Source organism: Gymnoscopelus microlampas, assembly GCF_963454915.1.
Source record: "Gymnoscopelus microlampas genome assembly, chromosome: 22".
NCBI lineage: Eukaryota > Metazoa > Chordata > Actinopteri > Myctophiformes > Myctophidae > Gymnoscopelus > Gymnoscopelus microlampas.
Genome location: NC_139959.1, coordinates 25,440,692 through 25,461,373, shown reverse-complemented (window position 1 = coordinate 25,461,373; position 20,682 = coordinate 25,440,692).

The window sequence follows — 20,682 nt, the reverse complement described above, 5'->3', positions numbered from 1 at the left end:
CAATCTAAATAGAACATAATGTGTATCACAGTAGAATATTGACAGAATAGGCTGACAGAGCACCATAGCCTACAAAGTGGGCTGGCAAGGATACAATGTCTTGCTTAAAACAGGAAATATGTTTATTTTAAAACAAAAAAACTCTCTGACCACAAGCAGTTTAATCCAAGATATGCAACTTCAACTTGAACAATTTATTAAAAACAACAACAACAACAACAAAAAATATGTGATAGTGGGAACTATATGCACTGTATGCATGGTATGAGCCACGTGTGACAAGATGAGTTGTCCTCTCAGCCATCTTAATTCAGTGCTCACAATCCTGTCTTCCTCTTAGTTTTGCTCAGTTTCACACTGTCACCAAACTTTTGCCATTTGTCTTAATTTACCGCCATGACATGCACACAAAAGATGATTAAGCTGTCCTTTTGAAGGAGGTTGCTAAAGAGACGGCACACAAGGTAATTACACACCACCATTCACTTAACTGCTGGACAGATTTGACGTATGGGATCAGTAAAAAGGAAATAAAGAAATAAAAGAAAACTGGGTTATCGCTACCCTTCACTGGTCACTGCTCTATTTCGGTGTCTAACTGCTATGTTCTGCAAAAATAGCCTCAACCTCAATCCTGGCAAGAAAAAAAGGCTGTTGCCTATATGTTCCCTCAGCCGTATGTTCTCGCAAACGCTTAAGTTCCCTCAGTTTAGGGTTAGGCTTGGTGTCACCTTTGACCTAGCTCTGGTTCATAGCGTTAGAAGGAGTTCTCCTTAACGCTATGTGACTTTACAGGCATCGCCCGCATAACCCCCGGTAGTGCAGTCTCTCGACTGTAGTAAAAATAAAAAATACTCTTTAGCTACTCACCAAAACAAAGACGGTTTTATTTTGAAAGCCTACTTTCCTTAGTGGGAACACTCTGAGCCCCCCACCTCTAAAACATCACACCCTGTGTGAAGGAAGCTGTGCCTTTGGGGCGGGGCTTAACTCATTTCAGTTCGTCCCTATTGGTGGTCTGAGTCCAAATTTGTACTTGGTAGCATGCTGCAAACTGGAATGATGGCTGTTAAAGCCCAGCCAATGGGCAGACAGAGGGGGTGGGGCTTAAGTAATTACAGTTCGTCCCTATTGGTGGTTTTAGTCCATGTACAAAATGTGTACTCCGTAGCATGCTGCGAACTTGAGTTATGGCTGTTTAAAGGTCAGCCAATGGGAAGACAGAGGGGGCGGGGCTTCAGCAATTCATGCTCATCCCTATTGGTGGTCTAAGACACATACCAAATGTGGACTTGGTGGCATGCTGCAAACTGGAGTTATAGCTGTTTAAAATCCCGTGCTCATCCCGTGCTCATACGGGCGGACGGACATAACATACGCTGGGGGTCCCTGGACCCCTCTTTGATAACTTCATCAATTCATGCTCGTCCCTATTGGTGGTCTAAGTCCACATACCAAATTTGGACTTGGTGGCATGCTGCAAACTGGAGTTATAGTTGTTTAAAATCCCGTGCTCATCCCGTGCTCATACGGGCGGACGGACATAACATACGCTGGGGGTCCCTGGACCACTCTTTGATAACCAGTGGCACGTGTGGCCAATGAGAGGAGAGATGGCATAGGCAATCTCCAAGTCCGTGTGTGTGTGTGTGTGTGTGTGTGTGTGTGTGTGTGTGTGTGTGTGTGTGTGTGTGCGCGTGTGTTTGTATGTGTTGCTTCTTTGCCGTGCTCATCCCGTGCTCATAACATACGGACGGACGGACGGACGGACACTCATACGGACAGAGTCAAATGTAGAGCGGTTGGCACCGCTAAACAAATGTTTTAGCTACTTGTTCTATTGACAATAGATCAGATTGTCACTATGGACCAGAGCTACACTGTACCCTTGACCAAGCGGTAGTATTTGACGAGTTGGGTAGTCAATTGTGACACCTTGGGTTGAAAATGTAGTCAACATGTAAAATGTAATTAAAAACATTGAAAATGCGGTTAAGTTAAAAACATTGGCAACAATGTATAGGCATAACGTCAGAGGCAAGCTTTGAGTTCTGTGAGGCATGCCGGAGCAAGTGCCCGCCGTGAGTGGTGGAAAGACAATGCTCTTGCGTGAGAAAGCTCTGCTTAAAGTGTAATGGAGGAAGCCATATTTCATTCATAATTTACATTCCCACAGCAGTATCCAAGAAAGTTTTCCCTGTAGTTGCGTCGACATTTTTCAGTTGTGTACTTCTAGAGACTGAGGCTAAAGTGTCAGTCTAGTTATTGAGTTGTTAAATTGTAATTTAGTCAGTCCATCTCTCCTTACTCAGTCTATGTCTACAATATGCACAGTGTGTATTTGTCCATCCAACCACCAACATACATACTGTATCAATACATATATCAATGCATCTATAATCAAAAACACTGCAGCAAACGAACATGATGTTTCCATTTCCGAGCGACTGTGAAAGAACGCTTTGGCTGTGAACCCATTATTCAGATGCCCTGGGGCCACGCAGCCGACAGTAGTTATTCCCTGAAATGACTGTGACAAGCATGAAAAATCATTTCGCTCATTAACACCAATACTGAGAGGCCAGAAGGGGAGAGAGAGCGAGGGAGGGAGAGGAGTGGTGGAAGGGAGAGGTGGAGGTTCTATCTGTTTTGCGTTTTAATGAAGCTGGTTTTAAAGGCGCGAGAGCTCTGATTACAAGGGTCATTTTGTAAATGGCTAACCTTTAACCTACACAGAATTAGAGCCCCCAATGTCGTTATTACCGTTTTTGTTGTTGCCATGTTTAAAATCAAGGGTTATAAAACTAACGTTCTATTGTGGCTTTTCAGAGCATTCGACCAGTCATTTTGAATTTCTAATATGAATACTTCTTGGGCTTATAATAGTCAACACACTTTGGTGAAAAATACAGTTTTAGCACGTAACACCAGGCCATATTTATTCATAAGGGCAACATCTGATACGACTGGAAAACTCACAGCGGCAACTCCCAGCCACATCTCAGAGACTGCGCTTCGCTTGAGTGATGTTCTCTATAGGAACCGAACCCTCTTTGCAGATTACTGCCTGACTGGGCTGTCGTCTGTAGCTGGTCCCAGTCACAGGAAATCCATGGTGTACACCGCCTGTCCACCAATGCGCGATAACAGGACTCAGTGAAAAATGCACTTCTACGGCTGAGGAACGCCCAGCCCATATTTATTCAACAGGGAAACATCTGATATGCTGCTGTCCAGTGTTCCACATGATGTATGAAGCCAAAGACTTTCCCTTTGTCACAACGGAGGAGCAAAAACCCAGTTAACCCGTTTTGTTCTCAGGAAACACTTTTGTTCCCACCAGCCACAGTAGTTGGCTAATTGTAAGGTTGACTAAAGCCCAATCTGTGTTTAAAATAGAATAGGACCTCTGAATGATAGCTGGATACCTGTAAAACAAGTGCAGACAAACATACCGCTCAAAATGTAAGTGTGTGAGTGTGTGTGTGTGTGTGTGTGTGTGTGTGTGTGTGTGTGTGTGTGTGTGTGCGTGCGTGCGTGCGTGCGTGCGTGCGTGCGTGCGTGCGTGCGTGCGTGCGTGCGTGCGTGCGTGCGTGCGTGCGTGCGTGCTTGTGCGCGCATTCGTGTGTGTGTGTGTGTGTGTGTGTGTGTGTGAGAGCATGCACACGTACATGCGTGAGTGTAAGCTATTCCACTGTCTCTAAGGTTAGAGGTTAGAGACATGAGTTCATAAGCCATTGTTACCAAGGTTTTTTTTTTGTTTTCTTTTTTTTTTTACCTGCCTTCTTGTCTTCTCCCTCTACAGTGTCCTTGGCAGTCCATTTAACACCTGACCCCTGCAGTGCCCATGGAATGTATTATCTCCATGCTCTATTGACACTGACCGGGGTTGGAGAAAGCACTCTCTCCCACTGTATCTCAGAATTTGACCACATGCACGTTAAATAAATCGCTGTATATCAGGATATCAATTATGTTGATATAAGCCAACATGGACTGTACATACTACATAATTGTCATTGTTTGCAAATAAGAACACAAACTTCATGCCTTACCTATCTATTTTGCAGGTATGTATGAACTAATCATATAATAATGGTACGGCTTAAAGTAGATCTCGGACTTCATGTGGCAATTCTATGATGTTGGTCATCTATAACCGTGGTTCCCAAACTTTTTAGCTCGAGACCCAAAAGAGAAATGTTATTTCTGTGACCCAAACTAGTGAAAATAGCAGATCTACAAGCTCACAGCGTGTTGCGATGCAACTCGTTGTGAGCTTGTCCCACACTGGTGAGAAATATTTTAAAATATTTTAAATCATATTTTAAAAAATAACAAAAAGAAAAGCGGGATATTTACACATGGCCCACAAAAATGATTCTGCGACCCACAAGTGGGTCCTGAGTCCCGACCCATGGGATAACTATTGTGTCTATGGCTACATTTTCACTATAAGACATGTCATTGTATAGCAGCGTTCAGGAGTAATCTCCTGCCATATTCCAAGCCTGAAAACACATTTCACATGGCCATTTATGCACACACTGGGCATGCGTGCCCATTTGATTGTTTAGCTGCAGAAACTACCACAGAGGAATAGCAGCAACACAATAGCAAAACATATTAAGAGATGTCTTTGCTTGGACCAATGACGAGGTGGAACTGTTCTCAGTAATTTAGTCTAGATGTTTAAAAAAATTATTGAGACGTGACGAATCATGGACGGATACGCCGTGACTGATCCAATCAGGAAGCAAACGTCAAAAACACCATTCACATTACAAAAAGGTTTCTAGTTTAGCTGGGTCAAAAAAAAAAGCAGAATTCTGTGGATGATAGGTAGAAATGTAGCAAAAGGTAGTGTTTTTATACAAAACCATCTTAGTGTATAGCCTGAGGGTCAGCTGCTTGATATCAAGTGGCATTGATCCCATCTCAGATGCAAATGTATTTTAATCTTCTCTAAGAGCACAGACATGCACACGTTTTCCTTAAGGCGGTCCAGATTAAATATTCTTTTGGGGGGAGGGGGGGGGGGGGGGGGTTGGCACTGGTGTTAAATACAAGGCTGTTGCAATCTTTTAAAACACCCTGCTTCCCCCCAAGTGTCATTCATGACCGCTACTGTATCTCTATACACATCAGCCCTTAAGTAAACAAGTAAACACAATTATAGAAACAGCTCCGGGATATTCATCAAGGTGTGCGAATGCTGTGCCTGCGGGTAGGAGAAAATGATGTCTCTGAATAATTGAGGATAGCAATGACAAAACAAACACCTTCAACCTCTCTCGGGGCACCCAACTGCCATTTTGTCATTTATTTTCTTCCTTATTCTTCTGTTTTTTTTAACCCATTAAAGCCGGGAACGCATTTGTGTCATTTTAAGATTTCTTTGGCTATTTTTGAAAAATCGTGAAAATCATGGTGCAAATATTGTTTAAAGCAAACATTTTTAACTAAAATCTTTGCTTCTGGGGGTCCTTGGAAGTGGAACAAAATATTTTGAGATAGGAGTCCTTGACATGAAAAAAGTTTGAGAACCACTGATATTATAGCAAAAAAAAAAAGGATTTAGAAGACATTTGTAGAATCCCCCAGATACGATTTGAGTTACAAATGTTCGCTTTAAAAAATATATATATATTCAAAGATTTGCACAAAATGTCGAGATTTTTCAAAAAGTAGCAGATCTACAAGCTCTACAGAGCTTGTATATCTGCTTCTATATCTGCTATTTTTGAATAGTCATATAAATCTAAAATGACACAGATGCGTTCGAGGTCTTAATGGGTTAAACCACCTGCAATGAGTAAATCAAGCCAAGATACTGTATATTTTTCTCACTACAGATTGCGTGACAGATTATCTCTGTAAATACAAATACTGTGCATCACGACTTGCCCCTCTAGCATCTATATTATGAAATGTCTCAATAAGCGAGGATATTGGTTGGTACTGTATGTTATACAGAGTGGGGGTGTGCTCAGAAGGTGATACATGCATTTCTTTCATTTCAAAAATAACGATCAGCTTTGCGTGTGGGAATGTTCGTCTCTGTTGCTATTTTCATTTTGCCGCAAATCAAATTGCAACAGATGGAATGTACCTCGACTAGCGTGTGTGATGTGATGTGAACCAGCAGCAGGTGGACCTTCATGAAAATCAACCCATTACATTATTAATAACGCCAACCTCTCTCAGGGCAAGCAATGTGCTGCACGTACTACTGTATGAGTATATTCATTGAATTTGTGAGAATGCTCCCAGGCAAGAACAAGGCCCTGAGGGGACAAGGGGACACCGGTTCATGGCTCTTAGAGTGATACCAACACCACTCAATGGAATTCATGTCTCACAGGTCACATTGACACATCTCGGTCCTGGCCTAACACTGTCTGATCAATACTGTTCTGTAACATTTGCCCATTCACAAAGGAACATATTTAAAAATGTACACCTTTGATTCGGTAACATAAGAACATACCCCACACTATTCTAGTGTGGGGTATGTTCTTATGTCAGAAAGCTGAGAAAGTTTGTTTTGACAGAGAGCAATGTCTTAAGGCACCATGCTACAGCAGGACAAATGAATACATTTTTCATACAATGAACAATGTATGGGCCGTGGGACTATCATCAAATTACCTGCCAAGATGTTCAAAATGTTTCATGGCCTGTAATAATGCCATGAATCGCAAGAACGACATATTTGCCATTGTATCTATACTAGAAGTTCGGGCCGCTACGCGGCCCGAACGTCTAGCGTGACGCGTCGTTCACTTTGCAGTGCCACCTTACAGACACCTCACAGTGTGAGAGAGAGTTTTGTGCTCTCCTAAATCCACGGCAGGCTTTGAAAGTACCCACTTCAGAAAGAGGTGACGTGCATCACCTCTCCAATGACCAAAACCCACTTTGTGATTACTCAGACCTGGTATGGCAGACCTGTGGGGAGTGTGCAGTGGTGTACAATGTGAAAAGATAGTTGAAATCGCAGGAGATGAAGTTAGCAGTTTATTTGTGTAAAGGGTGGATAAGAATGAAATGGTGTGAAAGACAGTGGCGACGTCGTCAGGTCCACAGGTTGTCATGGCAGAGCCTGCAGAATGGGAGAAAAGGAGAAGGCAGGAGTCAAGCAGACAATGTGAGACGTCCACCATGGATCATGTGATAGTGAAGGCAGTGATTTTTGTGTGAAGTTGTAGGCATTGTTGGTTATGTTGAGCAATGAGAAATGACACATGGAAGAATGCAACAGCCTTACCTCAGTGGGGAAGAAGCACTTTTGTGAAAACCACGTTTTCTGTGACGTTTTCAGTGTGGTTTTCCTGCTGGTGTATGGCATACTTTAGGCGTGCTGGGTCACCCGTTCTTGAGCTGGCAACATATAGTTGTCCGTGAGTGAAGACAGGGGATCGAAGCCAGACCCCAACTGTTGTAAGTGTCTGGCCTTGTGATTTGTTGATGGTGGTGGCGAAAGCAGTGCGGACTGGAAACTGTCGCCTGGCCCAGTCAAAAGTGAAAAGTCCAGCATCTGGGATGATGACTTGAATGATGCAGATTTATGCAGGCTGCATATTCTGCTTAAAGAAGAAACAAACAAAAAGCGACAGAGATATATGCCATATATGGGCATAAAAGGACACATACAAACAGATACATAGATCCCCATATATGGGCATGAAAGGGAAACAGACAGACAGATCCAGAGATCTCCATAATAAAGTCAAAACGGGTCCAATGTGATGTCATGCTGTCGTGAGATTACGTCACACTGGCGTTGTGTCCATATTCGGGACGACCGTCTCTGACGTCGGTAGGATGTGATGTCATGCTGACGTCACACTGGCGTTGTGTCCATATTCGGGACGACCGTCTCATCGTGTCGTGAGATTACGTCACACTGGCGTTGTGTCCATATTCGGGACGACCGTCTCATCGTCGTCTTGGTAACAGGTTGGTTTGTTGTGATGATGTAGTGTAAAGTTTCAGACAGACAGTAAGAGTGATGCAGTGTTGCATCACTCTTATACATACATACATACATACATACAACGGACAACCGACATGGCGCAGGATTCAAATTGTAAGGTAGATGTGAAGACTTGAGAACTGCACTACATTTGTCTTTCTTTCTTTCTTTCTTTCTTTCTTTTCGTTGCAGTACATGGCAAGGTAATTACACAAACCAAACCCGCTATGAACCTCCTATGTGGTGATAAAAGTGTTTCAGAGTACTGACATACGCCACACCAACAATCACGTTACTTTTCAACAGCCAAACAAAAGGCACACTTGTGGTAAGAGTTATTTCATATACCGGTATTTCTCTTTGGAAGGAGCTGCCTCTGTGTGTCAGGCAATCTAAACTGTCCTATAAAAAAAGTGAGAAAATACTGTTATGGAATAAGGCTAGTGATGCACTTTACATTAGTTTTTATGGTTTGATATTTGTTAGGGATTTTAGATGATTTTCAGTTTTTGTGGGCTATTTTGTAGTTCATGTGACGTGCTGCGTGCTATGTAATGTTTGGTGCTATATGATTTATTGAACTATTTATTTTTACTGTGTGTTGCAGGACCACATTGGAAGTGTTTTATTACGCTTTTACGTGTATATCCTGGGTTTAAGTTATATTGTGTCTACTCATATTTCTTTTACCGAAATCAAATCAAATCAAAATCACCCTTGAAGACCTTTCCTCAAGCCAAAAATCCGTCCTTGGCAATCCTCTCATGATGATGACATTTGTCCTCCTTGTCTGGGAGTCTGGATCCTTGTGAATGAGCTGCACAGATATGACTTTACACACTCTCCTACAGGGTTGGACACTATAGACAGACACCCCTGCCGACACACCTGCCAACACTATACTTGCTACAGTAAACATAGCAAACAAATTGGATCAATACTTTTCCATTGACTGCTCATTTCATTTCCCACAGCCTTGAAATGGGCCCCGAACTGTCAAACATGTGGCCCTATCAACTTCTGGGGGTTTGTCTGTGCTGATCTCAAGCAACTGTACCAAGCTATATTCCACATATTAGTCAAGTGATCTACAAGCTCACTATGCTTCTGCTAGAGCTTGTAGATCTGTTATTTTTACTATTAGCATTTAAGTGCTAACTTTTTTTGGCCACACTAGTTTTTTTTCCTTTTCTTTTTTTCTGAAATGACACCTCTGCCCCATTCTCTCTCTCTCCCTTTTTTCTCTCATTCTCTACTGGTGAAATGAGATTTAAGTAGCAAAGAGAGCTCCAGGGCTCACAGCGCCAAACTAAACCCCTCCATCAGAATCTGTCAATAGGGAAAAGTAATAACTATGGTTGCTACAAATAAAAAGGAAGGAAGCAGGGTGGCGGTGGTGGCTGGGGGTGAGGGTGAGGATGGAGTCAGTTTTCACAGCAAAGGTTTTGTACAGTGAGTGGCTTCTATAATGCAAGGTTCCTGTTGTCAATTAGCCAGCGCTCTTACATGTCACTAAGAGGATTACAATGTTCCTGCTCTGCACAGTGCCCTTTTTTTTGGTATGAAAAGGGAAAGTGAATGATTTGAACAGGGAGATTCTTACATAGATATCAAGTTGCTCTTTTTTTCTTTTGGTCTTCTTTCTTTCTTTCTTTCTTTCATTCTTTCTTATTTTATTTATTTATTATCTCCGCCAGGCCAAGGCTAGAGATTATGTTTTCAACCATGTCTGTCCGCATGTTTGTCTGTCTGCCTGTGTCTGTGAAGCAACTGTGCCTGACCAGATTTAAGTCATTATTAACACACTATTTGCTACAGCTCCTGCAGATGTTGTCCAAAACTCACAAGTCGGTACTCGTCATCTCTTGTCTCAATGGATCAAGTTGTATCAGACAGATATGTAATGTGCATGTATAATTTATCATGGAGATCGCTTCTGTCATCAATATGATGTCATAACGACCTACATAGACTGTCCTACTACGATAATGGGTACTGCACTAAGTACTCTACAGATACACAACAGGTACAACGGGTACAACAGGTACTCTGACGATTACATTGTGTATTGCATAGCCAGAGGGGCATGCGTTCCCAATGGCATTGTGTTAGAGGATACCTTTATTGATCCCGCAGGGGAAATTCAGGCACCAGATACTGAGATTGTTGCCAACAGGCATCGCTCCCAATGGGCATCGGCCTAGTTCTACAGTGTAGGTATAAATGAGGTTTCCTGCAGGCAAGCTACAGCATTAAGAATCAAGAAGGTTTATTTGTCTACTATTCATACAGGTAAAAGCAGCATAAGTGTGGTAAGGTCTGCAAATACTGTGCTAACACAACATCTTATCACTCAAACAGAGAGCGTCTCCTTTCAAACCCCAATGGTTCTAATCAGCCCCCCGCCCACAGGAGTGGCCCAATTCTCTCACAACTTGCTACAAAAATCCCTCATGAAAAACTATATAATCTCCTACCTTTCATTTTAAACCTTCACATGTGTCTCCTTCTCTAATAATCAAAAAGTGCTATATATTTCATCTCGCAATTTACTTCCGGATGGTTCGTTTTGCACTTTTTTTGCCACATCGGTCACGGGAAAGAAATAAGCGCTGCCGTGGTCTATGGAAACGAGCCCAAAAGTGCACCCAAACAAGCCCAAAATCGCTTATACAAACAGTCAGACCTGGCAACGCAGCCTACGCCAATCATGCGTGAGAGATCTACAAGCTATGGGGCAGAGACGCCACCGTATCTTAGCAACAACTACAGCGCTCACTCTCATTGGTCGTGTCACGCTAAGAGCAGTCTCCAGACAATGGCATGGCAGACAGCTTGCTGTTACTGCTGTAGCCATTACAGTTAGTCCCAGCGACGACGGACAGGGCGCTGTGATAGCTGCCATGTCGCTAACGCTAACGTGGTTGTCATGCCTGCAGCGGCTGTGCAATCACTTTGTCAACAATGCACGTTCGTGTGGTGAATGTCAATATTGCTGCTCAGTTAGTCCATTGTAGATGGTGTATGTTTGTGTGTGTCTTCTGGAGAACTATTCCACAGCAACTACAGTAACTAACGTAATGGCAGGACCGCCCCGTGCAACGCATGTTAGGCTGCATTATGGTCATGTAGTAATTTCAGATAATTTCGCTCCGATTACAGCAGTGCTTATCACCCCCCCCAAATAAACGTACTTGATCTGGGGACCCCCCCATTCTGTTTGACTCCGTTCCACAAGTACAGTACATATTGTGAAAATAGCCGATCTACAAGCTCAAAACGCCTCACGTTGAGAGGCTTTGTAAGCTTGTAGATCGCCTATTTTCTACATGACTGCCTCTTTCTTACATTCTTTGACAATGTGGCCCATGTTTTCATAGTATAGTTTGTTGACTACTTTTGTTGCAGAAATGCTCATTTCCTTTACTTTCCTTTTTTTATTGTCTCCGCCAGGCCGAAAGGCATGGCGCAAGACTATGTTTCACCCCCTGTCCGTCCGTCTGTGATAGCTAATCTCTCACATCGTTGACTTGATCGCAGCAAAATAACAGCCCGATGAGTCAGTGAGAGCTGGATAAACGAGGTAAAATGTGTCAAAAGGAGTCTGTACGGCTGTCGATAAATGAACACATGACGTCGGTGGGAGAGGAGATATTGTGTCTTTTGGACAAACAGCAGTGTCGTGCTGATGTTTGTTGTGTGAAGCAGCAGAGTGTTTGTGTTGGAGCGCCTCAGTGCGGCTGCAGAGTTCATGTGCAACCTCTTCCAGAGAGAGACAGAGACACTAGAAACTCTGCTGGGGAAAAAAAACACTGCTGGGCATTGACTTTCATATGGACATTGATCTACACACTGCAGGTATATCTGCTACACACACAACATCAAACTACACACTGCAGGTATGATGCAGCGTTTGCATTACAGCCAGCATGCCAGCGTAGTTCCCATATGGTTTCAAGGTGGGCTAAACCATATGGACCCCATGTCAGCAATGTCAGCGGCATCCACTTCAGTCCCAACTGCGATGCCCATGCAGGCTATAAGTAGCTTCTACCTGGCCCTTAGGTGGGCCCCAACTACCCATGTTTATGTGGGACCAAGGCGGGTCCTACCTGGGTTTGCCCATGCAGGCTTTAACTGGGTTCTACCTGGGCCCTAGGTGTACCCTAACCAACCACAGTGCAGTGCCCATCGCTCCAATTGTTGTGACGTCAGGGCTCTCAATACTGCACATTGGTGGAGGAGGAGGGGCCGCAGGGCGACCGCACACATCGCTGAACCAATGGTAGCCCACGGATGTTTCCTCTGGGGATTTACAATCTGCCCCTCTATGCCACATATCATCCGCACTACAGGGTCTTCACTGACCGAGCCACGGCCCCACTGACCCTCATGACGCTACGCCACTTATATGAGTTGCCAAGTGGCCGCGGGCGCTACGTGGGCGTGGCCGCGGGCTAGACGCGAGCCCCCGCGTAGCGGGGGCGAGCTTCTAGTTACTGCAATAACAACAATAACGATAAGGATAGAGATAAAGAAAAAGATAAAGCCCCATGAGGAGTGCTATAGTAGCAATAGGGAAGGGGAGCATATCAGAGCTGACATTTTTTACTCCCATATATCTCACTGCTGCACATTGAGGTGGCTGAACTTGACCACCTTCCCTGTAGTCTGCAAAATTTAAAGCTGTATCACATCCCTGGCTCGGGTCGAGGAGGACATGGTGCTGGATAGATGACCTCATCCTCCAAGCTGGAGAGTGCACACACGCACGTACACGCACACACACGCACGCACGCACACGCACACACACACACCATGTTACGGTTCAATTTCAGAACCACATTTTTGAGAATTCCATCTTCACACGGCCATTTAAGATGGGTCACTGGCACTCGCTGCACAATTTCAGCATGGTTAGAGTAAGAGAAATAAATTAGATATACAATACTGCTGTGGTTGTGAGTATCTATCTCTAATGTGGTGGTGGCTGCATGGTCATTCAGCTGAATTACCCTTCTGCAAAAGAAGCACGAGCTTGGAGAACAAGATGACAACAGGATACTGTCACAATGACGTTTATTCAACACATACAAAGAATACATTTGCAGAAGTCACATACTAAGATGGCTAGAAAATAGGAATGTGTAGGAGGAGCTGAAGAACACCCCCCTCACTAAGTTGAAAACAGACATAGCCTACTGACTGTTGTGATTGACAAAGCATATATTGTTATTAGGACAAAAACAAAAAAAATCCTCATGAATTCAAGGCTGCGTGGGGTGTGTAATTGATAGAAATTAAGTAATTTTTTGGGTGAACTACTCCTTTAAAGCCCACAAGGGCGAGTTTATTAACGACAAGGGATAGATGAGGGGTGTGGGCTCCGCTGGCTGTCACGACTCAGCTCAGGATTCTGGATTCTGGAGAGGAGAGGAGACGGTGGGGCAGTGATAAGATCACAGAGAAACGCAAATGAAGCAAGCGCACTGCAACTGTGTGAAGTTAAGCAGGCTGGAAGCACTACAAACACTGGAAAGTAAGTGTTGGCTGGTTATACGTAAGGCTGGTGAAGCTCTGGCGCCAAGTGGCATGCAGGCCAGGCTCTTGTAGAGTTTGGAGGTGATTGGAGATGAACGGCAGCAGGTGAGGAGATTGGACACAAGACGCAGGTGTGCTGTGGAGCTCTCTTTGGGCACTGACGAGTTCAGAGAGAACCCACAGAACATAGATGTGGAGGCGAGAACAAACATAGGACATTTATTGTGGTTATTTGATTATGTTGTACATTCATTATGGGAATAATCACCCTCTCTTTGAGGTTACACTTCCTGGAGGCGGGGTCATTTCAGGGACTGCACACAAAGGCAGCCACAGGACTCCATCTGATGTCCATCGTCGTATTAAGCCTGGCAATTGCCTTGTCAGGCTGTACCAAGGGGCCAGGGTAGAGAGAGGGGTGTGGTTGGAGGGGTTTTGTTAGTTTGGGTTTTTGTTATATAGGTATTTCTTTAGTCGATTGCACATTTGTTTTGACCTGTATTAGCCAAGTATTAATTGGTATTGTGTCTTCTAGGGTTAATGGGGACATGTCTTGGTGATTTGCAGTGGGGAGGTAATGGTAGAGTCGGGGTGCTATAAGTACCAGCTGTTTAAACAAAAAAAACAAAAAAATTACCCTGCCTGAGGCGTTCTGTAGTTGTACTGAAAAAGTTTGAAAATGGCATAACTTTGAAACCATCTCTGCTGGACTCTTTAGTCGACATCACGCTGTACTCCTAAATCCTGCTCCCGTCCTGTTTTGTAAGGGTCCACCACCACAAAACCTTTCAGGATGCTAGGTTGAAAGTATTTAATAAGCAGGGTGAGATCATGAATAAGGCTGCGCTAGAAAACACGATGTGTCATCCTGTATTCTTGAGCTTACCCTGCAATGTCATGATAAAGCAGCACACATGGCCTCATACACATATCTACAGTATATGCTTACGCAGTTCCTAGAATGAATCAGTACAGTCCAGTACAGATACAGGGGGTGCAGGTCAAACTTCCAATATAGTGTTGAATGTTGATAGAACAAACACTGCACATACTGTCTGCATGTAATGCAACAATGATGATAATCTCTTATCATCTAGACTCCATGCAGTAATAGTATGCTGTGGCATACTGGGGAGGTGGCATTAAGGTCTGGGAGCTGCATAAGCTTAATAAGATCATAAAGAAGGCCATTGATTGGCCTATAGATGGATGGGCTGAAGGTAGTTGTAGAGAGGAGGATGAGGGACAAACTCAACTCCATGCTGGATAACCCCTCCCATCCACTCTATGATGCGGAAGAGGGTGAGCACCTTCAGCCAGGGCATCACTCGGTACAGGCTTTCATTTCTGCCAACATCCATTAGACTGTAAATCCCTCCTTTTGTATTCAGAAGGCATGTACTGATTGCCCCATTGTGGATTTCTTTAAAAATGTTAACAACTTGAATGCATGTGGTTCTGTTTGGCTTGCTCACGTCGATTCTGTCGGATGTGTGGTTGTTGTGTGGTTAGGAGTGTATACTGTATGTGTATGGTTGTAAAGGTGTTTTGTATTGTTTTTTGTATTGCCTTGCATATATTAATTTTATATAATGCTACAACTGTAACACCTTAATTTCTCTTCAGGGAATAATAAAAGTGTGTATCATCTCATCTCATCAAGACATTATCATAATGCTCCCTGCGGGGCTCAAGCTGCCTCAAGGGGTGTGCGAGAAGGAAAATGTAAAAGTGGTTTAATAGTGTAATAATTACACCATTACTCTGTGTTTTCCAAAGTGGCTTTTTGTTTTCACAATGTAAATGCAATTAAAAAAAATCTTTGTAAACGTTTAATTAAAAAATGTATTTAAATATAACCGTGTTTTTCCTCTCTATCTGCCTATCAGCCAGTGAGTTGCCTCACCCATCCATTGCTCTTCAAAAGTGACGGCTTGTGTGACACTGGTCCTATCTTCCACCCTGCACATGACGGCGTTATAGACGCAGTGCAATTATCAGTGCACAAAAACTACACAATTTCTAGTCCAGCGCCCATGTTACATAAATAGTGAGTGATCTTGCACCCATACTGTATGCCCATTTGGTCTTCAAATGGGGTGTGGTCTGCCAAAAGGCTATCTTACACACAGAGGGAAGAGTCAAAAAGCGTTTGCTTTAGACATGCTCTGACCTAAAGAATTTCGGAACAGCTCATCTAGAGTATGGCAAGGGGGCTCTGTATGATACAGTAGGTTCACGTTTCCTTACACATGAGCAGATATTTGTCGAGATTCAATACGTTATTGCCAGACGTCTTTAGCTGCGGGCAAGCTTGAGGAGATTTTCATTAGCCTGCAGCTTAAAGGTGCTACTAAACATGAATAATAATAAATGTGCATGGAAACAGATCGAAACACAATTACCAATACTGCCTCTTTATAATTGCAAAGTAAGTATGCTGTACTGTTCTATTTGCCATTTTCTGCACGTGCCGTGGTTTTGATCACATGTATGTGTAGCACGTCTGAAGCTTTGTGTGAACTGTGACACACTACAAGCGACCCTCGCATGACCCTCAAAGCTAATTTGAGCTCTACGTTTACTGACAACGACCTGTACGTTTTTAGCATTAATCAAGATTCAAGAGGGCTTATTTGTCACTCATAAGCAAGATGGTACATGCACGTCCACTGCAGTGTCCAGGTGCAGGACAACATAAAGAGAACAAAAAAAACTCCACTTGTTGCCAATAAACAAGTGGAGCATCTAACCAGTACAGACTTTATTGTTGTATTTATTTGTTATTTATAAAATGTGCATCAGAGTATACACATACATAAATACATTTATATCTAGTGCGAGTAACAGATTGAGCAAAAGCTACAAGGGGGTATTTATTGTCTCCGCCAGGCCGAAAGGCATGGCGAGAGAGTATGTTTTCCACCCCGTCCGTCCGTCCGTGTGTGTGTGTCCGTGTGTGTGTCAGTGTGTCCGTCCGTCCGTCTGTGACCAGCTAATCTCGGGCACCGTTGTCTTGATCGCAGTGAAACTGTGCACACACCCTCCCTGGATGCCAATTCAGAACCTTTGCCCCAAATTCTTCTCATGGGCCTTTTATAGCGCCACCAGGAGGCCGATTTGTGCAAAATACATTTTTTGACAGTACTCCTACAGATTTTGTCCAAAAGTCACGCAAATCGGTACACCGTATCTCTATAGTCATTAAACGAAACGGGTCTTTCAGATTTCTCATATTCCATTCTGATTGGCTAAAAATGTCTTCCAAAGTTTGCAGGAGTGCTCCGTTTTGAACAAAATGCCTCAAATCATGAACAGAGCATGCAATTTCCGTGAAAATTTGCACGCACATTCCGATTAGGCCGAGGAAGAACTACCATTTGAATTTTGTCAAAGCAGCCTCATGGTGGCGCTATAACAGGCCGATTTGTGTTTTTACCTATAACTGCACCGATCTGTGTAAAACTTTGTATGCACACTCCCTAGAGATCAAGGAAAAACCTTTGCCCTGCCTTTTTCACATCTGCCTTTTATAGCGCCACCAGGAGGCCGACTTATGTAAAACACATTATTTTATACACTCCTTCCAATTTTATCCAAATTTCACGCAAATCGGTACACATGATCTCTATAGTCATGTGATCACGACGGGTGTGTTTGATTTTTCATATTCCATACTGATTGGCTAAGATTGACATCTAAAGTTTGCATTATTGCCTTGTTTTCAACAAAATTCCGCAAATCATGAACGCACCGTCCGATTGCGGTCAAACTTTGCACGCACATTCACACTATGTTGAGGAACAAATGCCACCCTTTTCACATTGGCCTGTTATAGCGCCACCAGCAGGTCTAATTTAGCGAAACAAATGTTTTAAACAAAATCAAATCATGAATGCAGTCAGTGTCCGATTGTCGTGCAAGGCCTAACAAGAAATGGCACCCTTTTCACGTTGGCCTATTATAGCGCCACCAGGAGGCCACAATAGCCTACCTGACCTGGCGGAGACCTGTGCTCCGAGGAGCACTTTTTCTAGTTTATTTTATTTTTATTTTATTTTTATTTTATTTTTTTATTATTAATTACATTTTAGCCTTTGCATAAGGCTAGGGCAAGTGCTACGGCAAGTGCTATACAGGCTAAGGTGGAGTCTAAAGAGGTGAGTCATCAGATTATGGCAGAAGATAGGGAGTGAGTCTGCAGTTCTAATTGCAATGGGGAGTTTATTCCACAGTTTTGGGAGCCAGAAGGCAGAAGAGTCTGGGACGTGTGAGGCGTTGTCCCGGATGTTTTAGTGAAGGTTCTGCCAGCTTCCCTGTGTTAGCTGATCTGAGTAATCCCTTTTGTCCTGCTCAAACAGGGACGGGAAGGAGCTCCCTGTTGTGTGCTCGGACAACCGTATCGCCTTCCTCAGGGCTTACAGATCCTGGGAAGAGCTAGTCCTCTACCAGACAGCGAGGGCCCTTGTCAGGATGCTCGAGGGCAGGCGGTAGTAGAGTAGAAGGATTTCAGGACCTTCTCAGATACCTTGAATTTCCTGAGGTGCTATAGGCATTGTCTGGTCTTCTTTGCCACAGTCATGTGTATTCATTGATTGAGTCATTGATGAGCACACCAAGGTACTTGAAGCTGCTCACCCTCTCCACTGGTGTCCCATTGATTAAGACGGATGTGTAAGGCCACTGCTGTTGCCTACAGAGTTGTGTATTCCATTGTATAATCTTATTAACCATTTGTGACATTAAAACTACAATGAAATAAAGCTATTTAACACAACACAAGCACACCATCATTGTGGATTTAGAACACTTACCCACAGAAAGTGCTGATACAATTTTAATTAACAGGAATCAGACAATTATAAATCAACGAGCCTGTCTTCCCAGTTAGAGGCCCAGTAATCACTATCAGGGAAAGCTGTTAACCTGCTGAGAGACAATTTTTGATCATCATTTCGCCATGTCACCTTCACCTTACCTTTTCTCCGGGGAGACACAGAGCACAGATATTCCCCTTAGCTGTTCTGCTGGGGATTACCACTGTAAACTGCAAGCGTTTCAGGGGAGGGAGAGGTCACACACGTATGTACGCACGCACGCACGCACGCACACACTAAGGTGCACACGCATTCTCTTTCTCTCGCTCTCACACACACGTATGCACACGTGTGCACACACACACACATGCGCACGCACGCACGCACGCACGCACGCGCACAAACACACGCACGCACGCACGCACGCACGCACGCACGCACGCACGCACGCACACACACACACACACACACACACACACACACACACACACACACACACACACACACACACACACACACAGGTAGATCTTCAGCTTCCTCAACCTTCTCCTTAACCCTCTCATCATCACTCTATTGCACAAATGCATCCTGTCACCGGTGGTCTCGCTGGGGATTTGCCTGTGACCTTCCTTCCCCTCCCTCTAAGAGTGTTTCAAGGACAAAACCTATACAGTGCACTCAGTGACTGGAAAGCCAATAACACAAGATCTGCCCCCCTGACCAGCCACTTCTCTCCTGCGTAGGACCAAACATCAGGAAAAGAGAAAGTAAGGGACTTACCAGCATGAACTTAAAAATAAAAACCTGTGTTGAGTAGTCCTACACACTCCTTTCTCTTCTGATACTATTCTGTGATTCTTATTTTGAAGAGACACTACAGGAAGTCTGGTAGTTAGTTACTAGCTACTTGTTGGTGCTGGGAGAAATGAAAGCTATGTGCCGAATGAATGGATTATGATTTTGGATCGCTCATATTAACCTTTTTACCAACTTGAACCGTGAACACCATAATGTATCTCTCTCTCTCTCTCTCTCTCTCTCTCTCTCTCTCTCTCTCTCTCTCTCTCTCTCTCTCTCTCTCTCTCTCTCTCTCTCTCTCTCTCTCTCTCTCTCTCCCCCTCCCATAAGTAATGGTTCTGGACCTACAAGGAACCCGCCCGACAGCAACATGTAATTTTTATGAGCAATGACTAAGTTGATAATGACCATCTTGTTCCTTTCTAAATTTACACTGCTGCGGGCTGTGTGCCCTCACTGATATGACTCTTTTCTGTCTCTCTTTTCCAGGAGATTTGATTTGTGATACAAAGAGGCACCTGATTCACTTCAATCATGTGCTCATCTGTCATAGGGGATTACTGTATTTTGTATAAAGAGATAGTCTGTCTTGTTTGTCTTGTTTCCATTTGTGGTTGTATTGTTCAGGCGGACAACATAAAATATCATTACAATTCCACAGTATTTTTGTTCTCATCCATTTGCAATGCTTTGGAAACAAGCATAATTGGATTTTATGATGTCTTATAGAAATCCCATTTTTGTGTTATACTGTAATTTTCTTAGCTTGCGGTTTTAAGGTGACAATGTGTGAGGGACTGATTTCTAACGGTGTATTGGTGTGACATTAACACTCCCCATGGCCTGAAGCAAATCATTAATTAACTGCAGTTTAACGATCCCTGTGGTTAAACAAAGGTTCTTTCAATGCAGGGAAGGTGGTGTTTCCTTAACACTCACCTGATTAAGCTATTCTAATAAGAATTTGTCTTTATGGTGAAATTACACAAGGCAATTAAAATTTGAATTCAACTTACACACATACAGTATTTCTACACAGGCTTCTCATCACACAGGGGCAAAGAAGCACAGGGTTACCTAGGATAGCGTGCCTGAAGCTTTTTTTGTCAGTTTCAATGCCTTGCTCAATGGCACTTTGATCTTTGACTGTGTAGCCCTTGACTGTGTAGCCCTTACATTAAGTAATGCAACAAGCTCCATTCAACAGTCAGATCATCTCTTTTTATTACAGGTACAATGTGCAGTTACAATAAGGTATCCAAAAATAACCTGTATCTTTTGCAGCAGTTTCAACTCGAATGTGCAAAAGAAGGCACATATACCTGTACATAAGTGTCACTTTTCTGTTTCAGTTGATTTCTTTAGTTTTTAGTTTTACCTAATTCCGGGAGACATCTCAAGCGGTTCCCATTTCGCATCATCACAAACAGACACAAATGATTACTGAAGCTTTGTTATCCAGTTCAAAAGCACACTTTTGAATTGGCACAATTGTGTTCCAATCGTGAAAAGAGTTTATTTAACTCTGAAACATTTACTGTCTAGTGG